The sequence below is a fragment of the Podarcis muralis genome, chromosome 9, assembly GCF_964188315.1.
Source record: "Podarcis muralis chromosome 9, rPodMur119.hap1.1, whole genome shotgun sequence".
In the NCBI taxonomy this organism is placed as follows: domain Eukaryota; kingdom Metazoa; phylum Chordata; class Lepidosauria; order Squamata; family Lacertidae; genus Podarcis; species Podarcis muralis.
In genome coordinates, this window is record NC_135663.1 from 57,566,375 (window position 1) to 57,583,930 (window position 17,556).

At 43.3% G+C, this 17,556-nt stretch overlaps 1 protein-coding gene across 11 annotated transcripts in view; it reads right to left on the bottom strand.

The window, feature by feature from the left end:
• Positions 1-16,945, bottom strand: part of APBB2 (amyloid beta precursor protein binding family B member 2) — a 177,190-nt gene extending 160,245 nt beyond the window's left edge. For 5 of the 11 annotated variants that reach the window (XM_077934311.1, XM_028744282.2, XM_077934308.1 and 2 more), the window contains exon 1: positions 16,743-16,943. The gene's annotated coding sequence lies outside the window, so the exon portion shown is untranslated. Of the gene's footprint in view, positions 1-16,439; positions 16,575-16,742 lie in introns of those variants that run through there. The other 6 variants (XM_028744275.2, XM_077934313.1, XM_077934304.1 and 3 more) reach the window with 4 other exon arrangements.
• Positions 16,946-17,556: the final 611 nt, after the last annotated feature.

The window sequence follows — 17,556 nt, forward strand, 5'->3', positions numbered from 1 at the left end:
TATCCATGAATTCCTGTTCCTCATCAGTTAGGGTAGGCATGGTCAGTCCTGCTAGAAATTTTTTGATTTCCCTCTCTGGTGGGTTATGGGAGGTGTATAGGTTGGAGTAAAATTCTGCAAATTCTGAAATTATTTCTTTGGGGGAGAATGTTATGTTGCCGTCTTTTTTGGTGATGCAGTGTATTCTTGTTTTGAGTGCTTTTTTCCTACATCTATTTGCTAGTAATCTGGAGTTTTTCCCTCCATATTCATAGAAACGTTGTTTAGAGTATAGAATGTTGATCATTGTTTTGTTGATTTCTAAGGAGTCTAGTTCTCTCCTTTTCTGTTCTATAAGTTTGAGGAGTTTTTTAGATCCTGTTTGTTTGTAGCGTGATGAGAGGGCTGTGATGTCTTGTTCTATTTTGCTAATTTTTGAGGAGGTTTGTTTTTTAAGGAATGTTTTCTCTTTTATGCAAGCTCCTCTGGTGACCGCTTTCATTGCGTCCCATAGGAGGGGGGTTGTTGTATTGTTTACATCGTTTTCTTTGAAGTAGTTTTGGAGGGTTTTTGTGAGACTCTCTCTAATTTGTTTGTTTGTAGTTAGGATGGGACTGAAGGACCAGGATGGGGTGGTTTGTGTTCCTTCTCCTATTTTAACAGTGACTTCTACTGGGGCGTGATCTGTGATTTTAATGTTACCTATGTTTGTTGATTCTACTGAGGGAATCAGACCCTGTGTGAGTAGAATGCTGTCCAGTCTGGACACTGTATCATGGCGTCCCGATTGGAATGTATGGCTGATGTCTCCCGGGTTTTGCTCACCCCAAATGTCATAGAGACCCCTGTTTTTTAGCATTTTTAGTAACTTGTAAGAGTTCGTGGTTGTTGGGGGTTTCCTTCGGAGGAAGGTTGCCCATGGGGTTGTGGGGTGGATATCTTTCAGGGATATACCTTTCATATTTAGATTGAGGTCCCCTCCTAGGATTGCTTCCCCTTCAGAGAAGGAGAGGAATTTGTTTAGTGTTTTCTGGAAGAATTCTAGTTGTTTCGTGTTTGGGGCATATATGGAGCCGATTGTCAGTTTGATTTTGCCATCTAGTGTCCCTTTAGCGAAAATGAATCTGCCTTTTTTGTCCTTGAGGACTGTTGTGGCAGTGAAGTTCAGGTCCCTACTGAGTATTATGGCTACACCACGGGCTTTCCCTGAGCCTCGTGCGACCCACTGTTGACTAAAGCGGGGGTCGCTCAGGAGTTTGCTGCCTTTGGGTGGATTGTGTATTTCTTGTAGGAAGGTGATGTGTGGTTTCATGGTGTTTATGTATGAGGTGATGCGTTTTCTTTTGATGGGGTTTCCCAGCCCCCTCACGTTTAATGTAATTGCTTTTAGGTTAGCCATTTTGTTTATCTATTATGTGGGGCGATTCCATGCCAACCCGTTCGGGTTGTCTTGTGTCTCTCTCTTCGTGTTGTTTAAAGAACCAGTGGGGTTGCGCTGACCTAGGGTGTGGTGGGTGGGGGGCTAGTAGGATTAGAGTGAGATTTGGGTTAAAGAGTAGGGGGTAAGTTGTAGGGAGTTTCCTATATGTAGTCATATAGGTGTTTGTTTGGGGTATTTTGGGCCATCTGGCATTTAGCCAGTTGGTCCTAGGTCTCAGCTGGTGTGGAAGGCCGTGTTCAAGGACAGGCCGACCCCCCTGTTGTCTGCGATAGGGGGTGATCAGCGAGACAGTGTGAAGTGACTTTGTAACGTCGCTGTCAGGTATAAGGTTTGTAAGCAGTGTTGCCAGTATTATGAGCAACATTGTTGGTGTGTTGGGGTGGGGATGTGGGTGCTGGTACGCTCTGGTGCCACCATAGTGCTGGTTGGGTATCAGATTTTAGCCTGATTGTGGGTTGTGTTATTAAGGTTGGAGTTGTTTTTCCTTAGTATGGAGTATGAGGATGTTGAAGGTGTGGGTGATGGGGAATGTGGTTGAGGTCGTCTGGACTGGTGTTGGGGTGGGGATTTCTGTGGGGGTGCGGGGCTGGGGGGGGTGTTGATGGTGTTAACTAAATCTATGTTTTGGGGGGGGAGGGGAAAAAAGGGGGGGGGGAATCACCAGTCCTTCAGTTTGTGGTTTTTTCCTGGTTGCTTCTTTCAGCCGGGGTTGTTGTTGTTGTAGGGTTGTCCATCTGCGATGAGTTGGTTTGGTTGATCTTGGTCTGGTTTCTTGTGTCGTATGGCCGGCGGGACGGTTCTGAGCATGATGCTTGCCTGTATTGGTTTGCGTTGTTGCGCCGCTTCTGTTGTATCTTTTTCTTCTGTACCATTGTCCAGTTGTTTGCTGTTGTTTCCTCGTGGTTGGGGCTGTCGCTTGGTGGGTTTGTCGGTTTCCATTCCGGCGGGAGGTCGAGTTCAAGGTTCTTTAGTAGTTGCAGGGCCTCAGGTATGTTGGTAGCCATGTGTTGTGTTGTGTTCGTTGTTACAATGAGGCGGAAGGGGAAGCCCCATCGGTATTTGATCCCTGCTTGTTGGAGACGCTGGGTGCATGGGCGCAGGCTTTTCCTCCGGTTTAGGGTATCCTGAGATAGGTCCTGTAAGGCCAGAATGGGGGTTTCTCCATATCGAAGGTTGCTTGAGTTTCTGAGTTGGTGCCATATTTCTTCCTTCTTTCGGTAGCGTGTGAAACATACAATGATGTCTCTCGGGGGGGCGCTGGGTTTTGGCATAGGTTTTAGGGCTCTGTGAGCCCTCTCCAAGTCCTCTGCCTCAAGTTTCAGGCTTGGGATTGTGTTTTTCAGCCAGCGTATAATTAGGTCTGCTGGGCTTTTCTCCTCTGTTTTTTCAGGAAAGTTGCGGAAGCGGATGTTACAACGTCTATTGCGGTCTTCAAGGTCGGCTTGCTTAATTTTCATCTCGTTGTGTTCTGCTTCCATTTGGTTTACCAGTTCGTCCAGTTTCTTGTTCACACGTGCGTTCTCCTCCCGGTATTGTTCTATTATTCTTTCTTGCATTTGGTTCTTGTTCTCTAGAGCTTCCACTTTGGAGGTTAGATTGTTGATTAGTACCTGCATGGGAGCCATTGTGGCCTTCAGTGCTTCTTCTAATCGTGCTTCCATTTCCCTCAGATCTCGTTTCGTTATTGGGTGGTCATCATCTTGAAGGGGAGCTACCATCTTAGCATTGTTTGCCATCTCCCTGGTTGGTGTCATCTCGGTCTCCCTGATGGTTTTGGTTTGAGGTTGGCTTGGCGTCCTCTTGGGGTTGGGCGTGTGGTGGTTAGGAGTTGTGGCAGTGGTGATTCCTGGGTATTGTTGGGTTGCTGAGCTGATCAGGCTTTGTTGGCTGGTGGCTTTTACAGAGCGTTTCGATTAGGTGGTCATTTGTGTCACTTCTAGCCTGTGTTTTAAGAACTTCTCTAGGGCTTCTGTAGATGCCTCAGCGGTGCCGCCGAGGCGGGGGGGGGCAGGTAAGTAGAGATGGGTATACTAACGGACAGACAGTTCATATAAAGGGAAGGGGGTTAGCAGGTAGAGATGCAAGAGATTAGAGGGTATATGTTTAATTTTCCTCCATTTTTAATTACTTTCCCACAAGCAAAAAATAACAACAATAACCAGGGGGAAATATTATTCTTAAGAAAAACAAATCAAACAAAACCATGCAGTTATTTTTTGTTCTCCAAATGGGTATATGGAGGAAATTTTTGTTTTAAAAGAGAGTGGTGGTCGTAGCTGGGGGCGAAAGATTCCCCCCTCAGGAGCAGGCGAACAAGAGCTTTAAAAAGAGAAAGAAAAGAAGAATAATTGTATGGCTCTGCTCTGTCTTTTAAAAAATAATAATAATATGTCCCCCCAACCACCGCCACCACTCTCCGTCTGCAGAAAAGCAACCAAAAATGTACGGGTAAAAGATAAAAATGAGAATTAAAGGTAAAAAAAAAAAGGGGGGGTGTCTTTAAATAAAGCTTTTTATTTTTATTTTTTTTTAAATGAGTAAAGTATAGGTAAAAGAGGGTAGGTAAAAGAGAGTGGAAAGTCTGGGGCGGAGTGGCAGTCCCAGGAAATGGCCTGTGATGGTTCAGGGCTGTTTTCTGGGTACTGCCATTTTAAATCTTAAGAGGGGGGTTTGAGGTGGAAATAAAATGAGGTTTAAATTGAGGATGTGTGTGTGGAAAAGTGTGTCTTTAAATAGTGAGTAGAAAAGATAGAAATAAAAGTAAAGATTCAAATAAAGGGTGGCTGCAGCAGCAGTGGCCCCTCTTTTAAAAGGAAAAGTGGTAAAAGTAGGTATATGGGGGGGGGAGGGATAAGAAAGATGTATATATATATTTTCTTTAAAGGGAGGGAGGGAGGGGGAGGAAAGGGTTAAAAAAAGGGGGTGTTAGAAAAAAAGGGGGGGGGAGGTTGTTTTTTCTTTTCTGTGGTCTCCTTTGTTATGCAGCTTCTCTGTGTTCTCCTTGCCGCTGGAGCTCCCGGTAGGGCTCAGCCACGTGCGTTTTTGTTTTTTTTTTCCTTCCTCCCCGAAGCCTATTTTGCCTTCACCGTGCTCACCTACCTCTCCTCTGCTTTCCCGTCGGCAGAGATGGGGGCAGCAACGGTAAATTTGGGGCTCCTTTTTCTTTCTTTCTTCTTCTTCCTCTCTCTCCCTTTCTTTCTCCCTCTTTGCGTTAGTTCCACTGTCCTCCGGGTTTTGGAGCTCCTCTCGGCTGTTGGGGGGGGGGGTCGGGTGCCTTTCCGGCTCAATCAAGGTCGTGGGGGGGTGTTTTGGCTCCTTTGATAGATGCCCGGGCACCCCCAATTCCTCTCCGTTGGCAGTGCTGGCAGCAGCAGTTCTGGGGGGTCCGGGAATCGGTCACCAGAGCCTTTTACTCTGGCTGGCTTCAGGAGCTCTTTTCTTCTGCTGCTGCCGCCATGCTGCCTCGCCGGAAGTCCCCAGGTACTGGGCCTGAAACTGTCTCTGTAGAGCGCACATTTTATTGCATGGCTCCCGAGAACATTTCTATTACGGCCAATTTTAACAGAACAAAAATATGGGCCGCGTTCAGAGATCTTAGCAGGACTTTTAAAATATGCACCAAAGAAACCTTCCCTTTCAAGATAAAGACATACCCAATGTATTTGAAATTAACTCTGCTCAGCAGATGGTAAACATGAAGACGCTTAGGCCACTTATTTACTAGAGTTCCTTCAACAGGTTTCCCACATTGGTTGTAATGTGTAGCACTATCCTGGGGGACTATTGTCACAAATAGGGGCAACTGTCCTATTTAGTACCACTGCAATATTTTTAGTTGATTTTTAAAAAATAAATAAATACAAATTATCTTGAGGCACTGGGTTGGACCTAGACTAAGGCTAGCTCTTATACACACTTACCTGAAAGTCTTATTATATTGGATTTACATCTGAGTAGGCCCACATAGGACTAAACTGTAAGTCAGTTGCACTTAAGATCCATTAAAATCCACAGAACTCAAGTCTTTAGGGACCTAAATTGAATTAACTTAATTTGGCTTCAGTTCCTTGCTTTTGGGGGAATGTTAGCATTAATATAACCTCTAACACAGTGTTTTTCAACCTTGGGTACCCAGACATTGCTGGACTACAACTCCCATAATTCCCAAGTATTGGCTAAGCTCAATGAGTGGGCCGTTTTACTCAGCTAGAGCTCCCCCCACCCCCCAAAAATACATATATCCAAAACCACACACATTGAGATACTATTCTAAACAGTAATAATATAAACAACAATAATATAAAGATCATGGCATTAATGTAATCTAGGAAAGCACAACAAACAGTGGAAACCAGATATTACTTGTGTAGGCTTAATTGCTCCATAATATGCTCTCTTGAGAACTCTAGTTAATGGAAGAGAAGAAAAAGAAAAAGAATTGCGCAGGTTTCTAGATCAAATCTGTAATTAGCAAAGGTAATACTTTTGTACCCGCAAAATGCCCTGAAGCTACTCTCTAGGTTTTCTATTAACATCTCTGGTTGCTTCTAATTCTTCTTGAAGTATTCTGAAAGCAACTCTGTAGATAACATCACAAAACCTTTTTTTTTATTAAGCCACAAAGCCCACTACACAGATTAAAAATCACAAAAAACTCATAAAATGACACAATCAAAAGATTAATCGTAGAATTTCTACACAGAGAAGGCAGGCATCACTGTGAATATGAAATGCCAGCAGCTATAGACAGATCTCCAAATAAAACAAGGCATGACATGGGAGACGTATGAACTGCCCTCTCTTTTTAAAATATATTTACTGAAATATAATGGGAGGAGGCTATAAAGTTCATTAGAGCATCGGTGGAAGAGGAGGGCGTAACCCTTTTCCTGTGGGCTGTTTTTCCAATCATATTAACCCCACAGCTGCTCCGCCCAAAAACCTACAATTTAAACAGTTAAATAGCCCCTCTTTCCCTACAGCTATACTAAAATTGCAACTGCATTTCAGATTATTATTATTATTATTATTATTATTATTATTATTAATTGATTATTTTATAGAAGTGCAAGATCATTTATAGGTCTTCTACATCACACCTAAATTTGACCCTCAGACCACAGAATTCGTTACTCCACTGAGAGCAGGATTAATGGTTAGCGAGTCATTTCCCATCTTTCTGGCAGGAGTCCACAAAGCCCCTTCAATATTGTCATCAGTGTCACTCAAAATAATTAACTCCACCAATATTTCATTTTCTTTTTTTCTGCATTTGTGATTAACTCCTACACCTGATTTGGTATTTTCACTGGTCTGTAAACACTAGCAAACTGTTTCAAAATAGAGGTCTGTTATTATTTAATTAAGTCCTTCTGTTTATTGGTGTTTTCTTTCATCCCCAGGTCCATTCAGATAGTTTAAACAGTCACTGACAAAGCCTATATGCGATAAAGACCTTTCTGAATTTTCCTAAGGGGTTCTGCTTTGTCTGAAACAGATTCAGAGTCAAGTTAATCTTAAGTAAAACATTTTATGCTCATCAGATGGAAATAACTTATGTAACTATGAATATTGTATAACTTAAGCTAAAGATAGCACTTGCCAGTGTCCAACCTCCTTCTCAACTTTTTTCTTCGTTAACAGATAAATAGAGGTTCCCCAGGCTCCTTCTGATCTACTGGTTTTCTATGGAAGGATCTACTGTATGCAGTCATACACTCAGCACTCAGTCATAAAAGGTAAAGGGACCCCTGACCATTAGGTCCAGTTGTGACTGACTCTGGGGTTGCGCGCTCATCTCGCTCTATAGGCCGAGGGAGCCGGCGTTTGTCCGCAGACAGCTTCTGGGTCATGTGGCCAGCATGACTAAGCCGTTTCTGGTGAACCAGAGCAGCACACGGAAATGCCGTTTACCTTCCCGCCGGAGCGGTACCTATTTATCTACTTGCACTTTGACGTGCTTTCGAACTGCTAGGTTGGCAAGAGCAGGGACCGAACAACGGGAGCTCACCCCATTGCGGGGATTCGAACTGCCAACCTTCTGATCAGCAAGTCCTAGGCGCTGTGGTTTAACCCACAGCGCCACCCGCACTCAGTCATACTAAAGGTAAAAAAAGAAAGGTAAAGGACCCTTGGACAGTTAAGTCCAGTCAAAGGCCGAGGGAGCCAGCGTTTGTCCACATACAGTTTTCTGGGTGGCCAGCATGACTACGCCACTTTGGAGCACAGAACACCGTGACAGAAACCAGAGCGCATAGAAATGCCATTTATCTTCCCACCGCCTATTTATCTACTTTACACAACCACACTAACAACATAGAAGCCCACAAAGAAATGCTCACTAGGACAGTGCAATTCAGTTCAATGGGGCCTTGTAGGAATGAAAAGGAATGCAGAATCGCATCCCACAGTACTAGTTTCTCTCTTTAAAAATCCCAACACTGGGATACTGTACAGCCAAAATGTGAATGGTGGTCCCAGGATAAAGAATTAACTTCGTCCCAAGAACGGTCTGGAGGTATATCATAGAATCATAGAATTGTAGAGTTGGAAGAGACCAATGCAGGAATCCTTTGCCCAACATGGGGCTCACACCCACAAACCTGAGATTAAGGGTTGTGGGTTTCATGTAAGTCTCATGCTCTACCAACTGAGCTATGTTGGACTATATACAGTGGTACCTCTGGTTACATACGCTTCAGGTTACATACGCTTCAGGTTACAGACTCCGCTAACCCAGAAATGGTGCTTCAGGTTAAGAACTTTGCTTCAGGATGAGAACAGAAATCGCGCAGCAGTGGCGCGGCGGCAGCAGGAGGCCCCATTAGCTAAAGTGGGGCTTCAGGTTAAGAACAGTTTCAGGTTAAGTACAGACCTCCGGAACGAATTAAGTACTTAACCTGAGGTACCACTGTAAAATGCAGTTATGGCGCTGAAGCTTAGCTTGGACATTTCCATTTCCTGAATGGGAGACAGATGCACACGGGATTCTCAGTCTCCTTACGTGAACTGTGCAATACAGTAGCATCTCAGACACACACAGAGAGAAACACTTCCTCTATATCAGCTCTCCCTTAAATGCTGCATAGTTTTAGTAATTATTCATATATTAAGAATAAAACAACTGCAGCATGCTTGATCAATATTCCAATCTAGTAAGAATCCAGATTTAATTACAAATGGCACAAATGTTTTTGCACAGCTATTAGCCTGATCTGCTCTTGGTTGTGCAGCTGCTGCGTACTACCCAACACACATTGGGAGTCTTATTTTAAATCCTGACACATGCATACCAGTAAAATAATCCAGACTCGAGACTTCCTCTGTACTTCCTGAAGCATATATCAGCACCTTCACAAGAGTGATGCAATGTAGCAAACAGAAATTAGGATCCAAAGGCTCTGAATCTAGAGGTGCAGATCAGCTTTAGCATACAGTGCCTTAAACTGAATACAGTACCAGCTATGCCAAATTTATATCAAGCTTTATTATTTGACATCTGAAACTTCCAAATGGTATTAAGCCAAAACTAGAGCAGAGCTGAAGTTTCTTGGATGAGAGTTATCTGAAAACATTTCAGATTTCTCCCTCTCACACACAGCACATGATGGGGGGGGGGGGGTAAGGTTGGGTGATCTTTTCTGAACACTCTCCATCATATTTTTGTTGGCCACAAATGCAATGCCTGGACAATGGTATGTCTGGAGAACTGGGATACAAAATCTGTATTGGCCAAGCTGCCAACACAGTTGCTACTGCTACCACTTGCAATGGCAGTAACAAGGAGGGGAGGATAAATTGGAAAGGAAAGAAAGACTCCACATTTTTTTCAGGAAAGGACTTTGATGTACTTCTCCAATTGTGTTTTTCAATAAAATAAATAAATCAGATTTCTGCGTTTAAAAAAGAGGCATTTATGCATATCTTTGAAACCCATGAGAGACTGGAATGCAGGGGGGGCGACTGAATGACTGACTGAATGCACTGTGAAAGCAAATATCTCTTTTCATTGGTGGGAGGGAGAAAGCTTGACTTTCTGGACTATGACAGCACCAGACGTACACTCCTGCCTGCCTCTCCCTGGCTACTGACCACTTCCAAACTCACAGGCTAGAATCAAAGCTGCACATCTCTCTCTCTGTCTCTCTTCAAAGTGATACTCTCTTGAGCTTTGGGCTGGATTTGTAATACCAAACAGGTTGGCTCCAGGACAAGCATAAGCAACATCAACCAAAGCTTTGCTTTATATTAAGGTGCATTCACATCAACACGGTTGGTGGTGACTGTCATGCGACAGGTTTATCACATGCAAGGATCCATCTCCTTTGATGGGCATAGCATCCACATGATGAAAAGACCTTATTCATTAAAATATAGCAGACATATCATGTGGATATTGGGATTTTACATTAGAGACATGCTTCTGCAAATCTATCTTTATTTAGGGAAGCCTTGGACAACTTTTATCCCATATGTGGAAGTAGTGTTGCAATGGCAGAGTATGAGAACCTCTAGAGCAGAGCTTTCCAAACTATGTGTCGCGACACGTTAGTGTGTCGGCTGCAGGGTGCAGGTGTGTCGCGCAAACATTCCCACGCTCCTCCTGGGGCTGGAAAGGGGTTACTTTAACCTCCAGTTTGCTAGTAAAACTGAATTACTGTGTCACAAAATGATGCATGTCTAAAAAGTCTGTCACCAACATGAAAAGTTTGGAAAGCTCTGCTCTAGAATACTTGTGATATGTTCTACTTTATCAAGACAAATCATAAGCTTTGGCTGGTGCAGGATGCAGGTGGTCAGCTAATGAAAATATTAACTACGGGAAATGAATTGCATCTGTGCTTCTCAGGTTTGGGACCTGGTTACCATAGAAATTGAGTGGCAGATGGCAAACAGACCATGCACCATCACAGGAATTAAAACTGGTCACGTTAGGCAAAGGGACAATGATTTTTATCGTGTATTTTGAGTTTCTATCTTGTATTTGTGTGTGTGTGTGAACTGCCTTAAGATCTTTGGATGAAGGGTTGCGTACAAATTTTGTAAATAAATAAATGTCACCTAATAATTTTAGTTCTAAAAAAAGCTATTGAGATAGGCTTATATAGGTGGGCAGAAGTCAGATCCCTTTTACTTACTTTATGTATTGATTATCATACATATGTACTGATTATCATACATGTCTGATTTATATGTACACACATAAATGTCACTGGAAATTACAAAATGATTGTCAGAAGAAGACCATGATTACATCTGCAATAATAATAATAATAATAATAATAATAATAATAATAATAATAATAATAATTTATTTATACCCCGCCCATCTGGCTGGGTTTCCCCAGCCACTCTGGGCGGCTTCCAACAAAGTATTTAAATACAGTGGTCTGTTAAACAAGCTTTGACTGTTTCTGAATCTTTACTCAACTGTAGTATGCCCCACTGTGTTATCTGCCAATGCATCCATGCTTCAAGGCCTTCCATGAAAAATCTAGATACATCCTGTACATTTCTTAAGTATGGGTACTAGTAGATCAGTAACCTTCGAGTCTTCTACTTTCCTGCGTCATTTGAGAAAACAAGCATCTGAATGGACCAGAGGCTGTAAAACCTCCCTTGTTTCTTCCTTCTTAATTGAAATCCAACTCATCTGGTGGACTGTTAACTTATAATCGTTCCTGAGACCAAGCTTGTTCAGTGATGTAACAGCTTAAACATGGAAAGAAAGAAATATATGTCACCTAGATGTGCCTTCTGATTTCTTGTGGAAATATGCTGGCTCAATTCTTTTAAAGCTTGCAGTTTTAAAAACCAACTTCACTTTCCTTTGCTGTTCTTACTATTGCTTCCCTTGTTGCCTTTCTATTTTAAAAGAGTTTTACTACTTTGACTTTTTTTTTTTATTGCTTACCTACTGTATAATTGCATGGTTCAATGTATAAATTGTTCTTGGATAGATACATTAGAAAACCTGCTATCATACTCTATCCTGGAAAATGGTTGTGTCAAATGGTTACTGGCCTGGAGGCTATTGAAACTTTTATTTTGACAACACAGCAGAGTCGCCAAAAAGAACCAGGAAACAGACCCCAGACTCTTATGGGCTCTTGCGCAATAATTTTAAGAACATGGACTGATGTAACACAGAATTGCACATTACAGCGCAGCTGTATACTTTTCTACTAAAAACCAAGCCTCATTGTGTTACCACAAGTGTGTATGTAGGATTACAGCTCAAGTCCGCAGACAATCTGTGATTTTCAATGTCCATTAATGTCAATGGTCTAGTCTCAGTAGGACTTCGCTCGATATCAGCAGGTAACATTTGTGCCAAAACAAAATGATAGGTATTGACACAGATGGTGTAGTTGTAGTGCATGAGCCAAAGAAACCTCAGCCATTAAAGAGAGCTTTTAATATAGTATAATGTACTCAAATTAACCTTAAGACTTATATAATTAAGGATTCCCATTTGAATAACTACCTTCAAGTCAAATTTATTTCTCTCAGTTGTACAGAATACTTATACCAAAGTGGATACTATACAAACAACATAAAGAGAAAGAATGCTTACATTTTAGTAAACATCACTGGTGTCTACACAGCATCTCTGTTCCATCAATTCAATTTTAAGTAACCCCTTACATGCCATGTGAGAAATGCAGAACACAAGGTGCCTGCAAAATATCACATTTTATGGAAGGAAAGATCAGCTAAGAAGTGAAAGTCAACTCGACCATCAATAATGAACTGAGCTACGAACACGCAACATGAGGAGCAGGCGCCCAGGTACCAACTGCACTGCAAGGCTTATGAACAGGGATATCACAACTTTGGAACAAGTTGCTCCATCCCTAGCTCTGTTCTAGCAGAGGGATGGTCAGAAGCTCAACAAACTACCATGGCTTCCCTTTAGGAATCTGTTACTCCGGAATTCATTACACTTGTTCAAAAGTTTTCATAACACCATAGCACCCTCTTATTCCAAGTAAATGAGTCTGGAATTCAGCTGCTGAATTCCAGGGGACATCTGGACAGCAGCAAATGCACAGAAGTAAATTCTGCTGAATTCAGTGGGTTGCTGCACAATACAAATTTAGACCTCTAGTGCAGTCTCCCTCAATCCACTGCCCGCCTACCTCCATCCATCCCAACCATTGTCTGCGGTTATGGGGAGATGCAGCCAACAACTTCTGGAAGAAACTAGTTTTGAAAAGGTTGCTCTAGTGAAAGGATGTCCTGAATTGACCCCACTTACTGTCAAGCATGTATTCCAGATCTGGGAATTAACAAATCTAAGACAACTGCCAATGAGCCACGAAGAATTTTAACGGAGTATTACAATGACAAGTCAGCGTTATTAAACAGAAGATGAAATCTTAAGCACACTTACTAAGTCCTGCTGTACTCAAACATCTCAGACAGTCCATTGACTTCCTATATATCTTCAGAATACTGCCTAGGACAAACAAGGCAACTATCTTAATAAGATAAAACACAAATAAAATAAAATACATTAACACTGTCTTGGAAATGGACAACACAGCAGAACACGGGTCCTGATAAATGTCCAGGGTCAAGATCAGTGGAGGGAGTGAAGCAGCAAGGATACCAAGACTTGTCAAGTGGCCAAGGCTGAGTTGTGACAGCAGCAGGAGAAAAGAAGTTGCAAAGGCAGCACAGTTGAGACAAACAGGAATGCTGAGGGGATAGCAGATTCCAGTAGTGATGGGGGAAGAGAAAAGAGAAAACCACACAATGAAGTCATGTAAAATTGTTCAGAGAGAAGTTTGATTACAGTGCAATCCTATCTGTTTCTACGCAGAGACTTACTTCTAGGTAAGCACATAGGGGGTTGCAACCCAAATGTTTGTCCCTGGCATGTGTAGCAAACAGCATTTTAGACTGCAATTCTCTGCATATGTATCTGACAGTATCTCCCATTGAACACAGCCCGACTTATTTCTGAGAAAATATGCTTAGGATTGCACTGCACACGTAGCAAATTCTAACATGATCAAACTAAGCCACCACAGATTTAGGCAATACACCATGATGTTACATTTCAAGATAAAACAAATAATATTCAGCTCTAAATTAGATTTGTCGTCCACCAGAACCTGACCATTCAATATAAGTGAACTCAGCAAAGCCAATATTCCTTAGCACAGGTAAAAATTAAAAGGTAATGAAGCACCTCAAAATTTAGAAAACAGAAGAAAGAATCTTAAGTTCCAATTCATGATGCAAATTTATTTCCAGTTTGAATATGTCTATTATACAGCCACATTACTGGCTATGGCGCTAAAGTGAAAACAATCTGCTTTTTAATTAGCAAGTTCCCATAGTTCCACAGGCTTAAATTAAAGCTCTAAAGTGTATCCCATCAGGCACATCAATGTGTATTAGATTTCAAACATGCCTTTTCATTACATTATTTTAAATATCTCATTAAACAACAATAAGCTGATAAAACATTCTGAAGCCACATGCATGATTCAAGGCCTAGAAGAAACCAACCCACTTACATGGCTCAATTAACTAATAATGAAGTCTAGCAGATAATTTTTACCATTTAAAAATATGCCATAATTTATTTTTATATGCCATTATTTTTACCATTTTTAAATACGGTAAATATAATTTTTATCATTTTTAAAAGACGGGATTTAAATATGAGAAGAGGGCAGAGAGAAGAAAAACCATGGTTCATCCGCAGCGGTACAACCGAATGCCTTCATCTGCCCCAGACGCCACAAAACATGTCTCTCAATTGACAAATACTCCCCCCCCCCCAAATGTTACACTAGTGGTCGGGCCTAAAAAGTGGAGTGGGGAAAAGCATTATAAATCAATGCAAAAAAGCAACACTCACTGAAATATAACTTTGTTTCAAGTTTTTTTTGTTATTACTAAAAATGCTACAATCCTGCATGTTTCTCTTTCAACTGATGCCTTTGCATTAATTGTCTGAACACTGAAGAGGTCCAATGCTTGTTTACTCAACATTCTGGTAGAATATTGACTGAACATATGCCACAGACCTTTTCCTTTCTCTTTCCTGATGAATGAAATCTGAAAACAACCTTGACTACAGTTCTAGATCTGTGATCTTTTAAATAAAGCGGGGGACGCCTACAACATCTTCTAGAAGTCACTTCCTTCCACAGCTGCCTTGCTGTTTAAATCTCATTCTACATAGCCACAATCCTCTGGCATGTCAAAGCGGTTCCAGGAACCACAGTAGGGCAATTCCTTTATTGGGACCAACCAAAATGTTTCGCTAGTCTTAACAAAAGTGTCGTCCAACTGTGGATTTGGGGATTTTCACTTTATGGATCAACACAGCTGCATTTGCATTTTGGAGAAAGGAATTAAAAGTGCCTGGAAAACCAACAAACTACCAGGACTTTAGCTACGCAACAATGGCATTCTGCTTCCCCTTATTTGAAAATTAGCCATCTTTCGTTCCTTCACACAACAGAGGCACTGCTTCAACCAGGTACTTAAAGGTGCAGGCTTATGGCACAAATTTGCATATGCTAATTTTTTACGTCTAGAATAGTGTATAGATGATACTGCACTTGGCCCTGCAAAGTTTTATATGCGAAGTTTGATTAAAAAGGGAAGGGAAGGAATATGGATATAACATTTACAGTATGTTATGGTTTAAGAGAAAATTACATGAAAATGTTCTGTAGATGGTACCTAACACCTAGCAGACTGGCAAAAATGTATAAATCAAAATTGAATAAGTGCTGGAAATGTAAAGAAAAAGAAGGTACCTTTTTCATATGTGGTGGTCTTGTGGTAAGGTTAAAGCTTACTGGGAAATAATATATAATGAATTGAAAAAGATGTTTAAGATAACGTTTGTAAAAAGAAACCAGAAGCTTTTCTCTTGGGAATTATGGGATCAGAACTACCAAAGCAGCACAGAAATTTATTTATGTATGCAACTACAGCTGCAATGATGTTATTTGCCCAAATATGGAAAGAAGTCCCGACAAGAGAAGAATGGCTACAAAAATTTATGGAGTATGCAGAAATGGCAAAACTTACCAGAAAATTCAAGACAATAAACTCTTTAGAAAGGAATGGAAGTGTTTTATTGATTATTGTAAAAACCTGCAGTTTCAAAAATGTATATGAAATAGATATGACAATAGAAGAACTAAAGAATATGTTAATATAATTTGGAGGATGCAGGAAATGATGAAAATAAATGCAAAGAACAGCAGCAAGAGGGGGAAGGGAGCTGAAGTTTGAAATGTCAGAATGTTTGTTGAATAACTGTAGTAATGTATAAAACAAATATAAAAAGGGGAGGGGAAGGAGCCAGTATATGGGGGCTCCAGCAATGAAGGTCGCCTGCCTCCACCACCTCATCTGTTCATCCAAACCCATGTGCTCAGAAGCAGGCTCCCTAGAGCCTTGCATCGGATATGCATCAGATCCTCTGACAGCTCATCGCATTGCAACCACGCGTCTCCCTCGGGGTGTCCCTAAGGATGCGGCATCACAGTCCCCGGAGGAAAGGAGGAGACCCCACCGAAGCATCCGAGAGAAGAGCAATGCTCATAGCGCATAACGGAGACAATGTGCATGCCCACGGCGAGTGCAGCACTCGGCTTCCTTAGGCCCTGGGAGGAGAGACGCAGGCACCGCAGCCTGGCAAAAGGTTGGGGGAAGGACGGGGCCGGGGATGCCAGCAAGGGACACGCAGCAAGGGCCAAACCAGGGCGTGGAGCAGCTCCATGCACAAAGACGACCCCAGGCAGCCCCCCACCTCCGGCCCTCGCCTTCGCCTCCCTTCCCTTGCATTTATTTTTTTGCATTTCCCTTCCTGCCCAGCTCGCCCCCCATTCCCCTCCCTCGACTTTTCCTTTGCCGCCGATCCCACCATCCGCAGGCACCGCCGCCCAGAAATATCCCGAGTCCAATGCGGATCCCGCATTCGGAGTCCAATGCGGATTGGGGGGGGGGTGCCCTTCCCCACCCCCGCGCAGGCACACACCGGAGTTTGCTCCTTGCAACTCGAGATCGGCTGCAGAAGCAGCAGCAACGCACGGAAGGCATTTCGTGCTCGCAACTTCTCCTGGACCCCGGGGCGAGCGGGGGGTCCGTGCCCAACGCCGCCCGCCGAGCCGCCTCTTGCCGGACCCTCCGCCCCCGTCCGCCGCCTTCCCGATCCAGCCGCGCTGCTGCAGATGTGGCAGCTGGCAGGGGCAAGATGCGCCTCCTCCCTGCGTCTCCCCGCCGCCTCCGGAGGGCGAAGCGCCGCGCGGAAAGGGGCGAGGAGTCGCCCGCCCAGACTTACCCGCTCGGCCGCCGCCGCCGCTGCTCCTCCTCCGGCCGGTCCCCGCCGCTCTTCGGAGCCCAGCTGCGGGATGCAGCCTGCCTGCCTGCCCGCCCGCCTGCCTGCCTTCCGGAAACGCTTTCCCAGCCTGCTGCGCTTTCCCCAGGAAACAATCCCGGCCTCTGGCGGCGGCCGCTGCTGTCTCTTCTGCTGCTGCTGCTGCTGTGGCGGCGGCGGCTCCTCCTCCTTCAAGGCCGCCTTCAGGGAGAGGGCGACGTCCTCTGGCCGAGGCCGGGCCTTGCAAGGGGGCGGCGAAGGCGTCTGCGCTCGCGACGCCTCCCCTCCATTCCCGCCGTGGCGCTTCCAGGCCTGGAGGCCGGGATCCGCCTCAGGTGGTCGTGGCGGCCGAGCGCGGCCCTCGCGCCCTAACACGGCGCTGAGGAGAAGCGAGGGATGAAGGGCCGCCCCTTCCTCCGAAGATCCCAAGGCGGTTCACAACATAAACATATGAAATAAAACTTTATTTTCTTTAATATATAATTGGTATTAAATTGTCTGTTTTACAATTTAGAATATTCATTTAAACAATCTTAAAATACCAGTGACTTCCCTTCCCTTTCCACGGTCCATTTTTTCAGAACATAAATCCCTGCATATTTTAAATATTTAAAGCTTTCAGTATTCCATTATTGCATCCATCAAAACTTACACTGTTGAATTTATCTTAATGTTGCCCACGTTTTCAAGTGTACACAATCTCCCCCACCCCCATATATTCAATAAACATTTTTCAGTCTTCTCTATACGTATGTTCTTGTTCTCTTATCCAATGTTA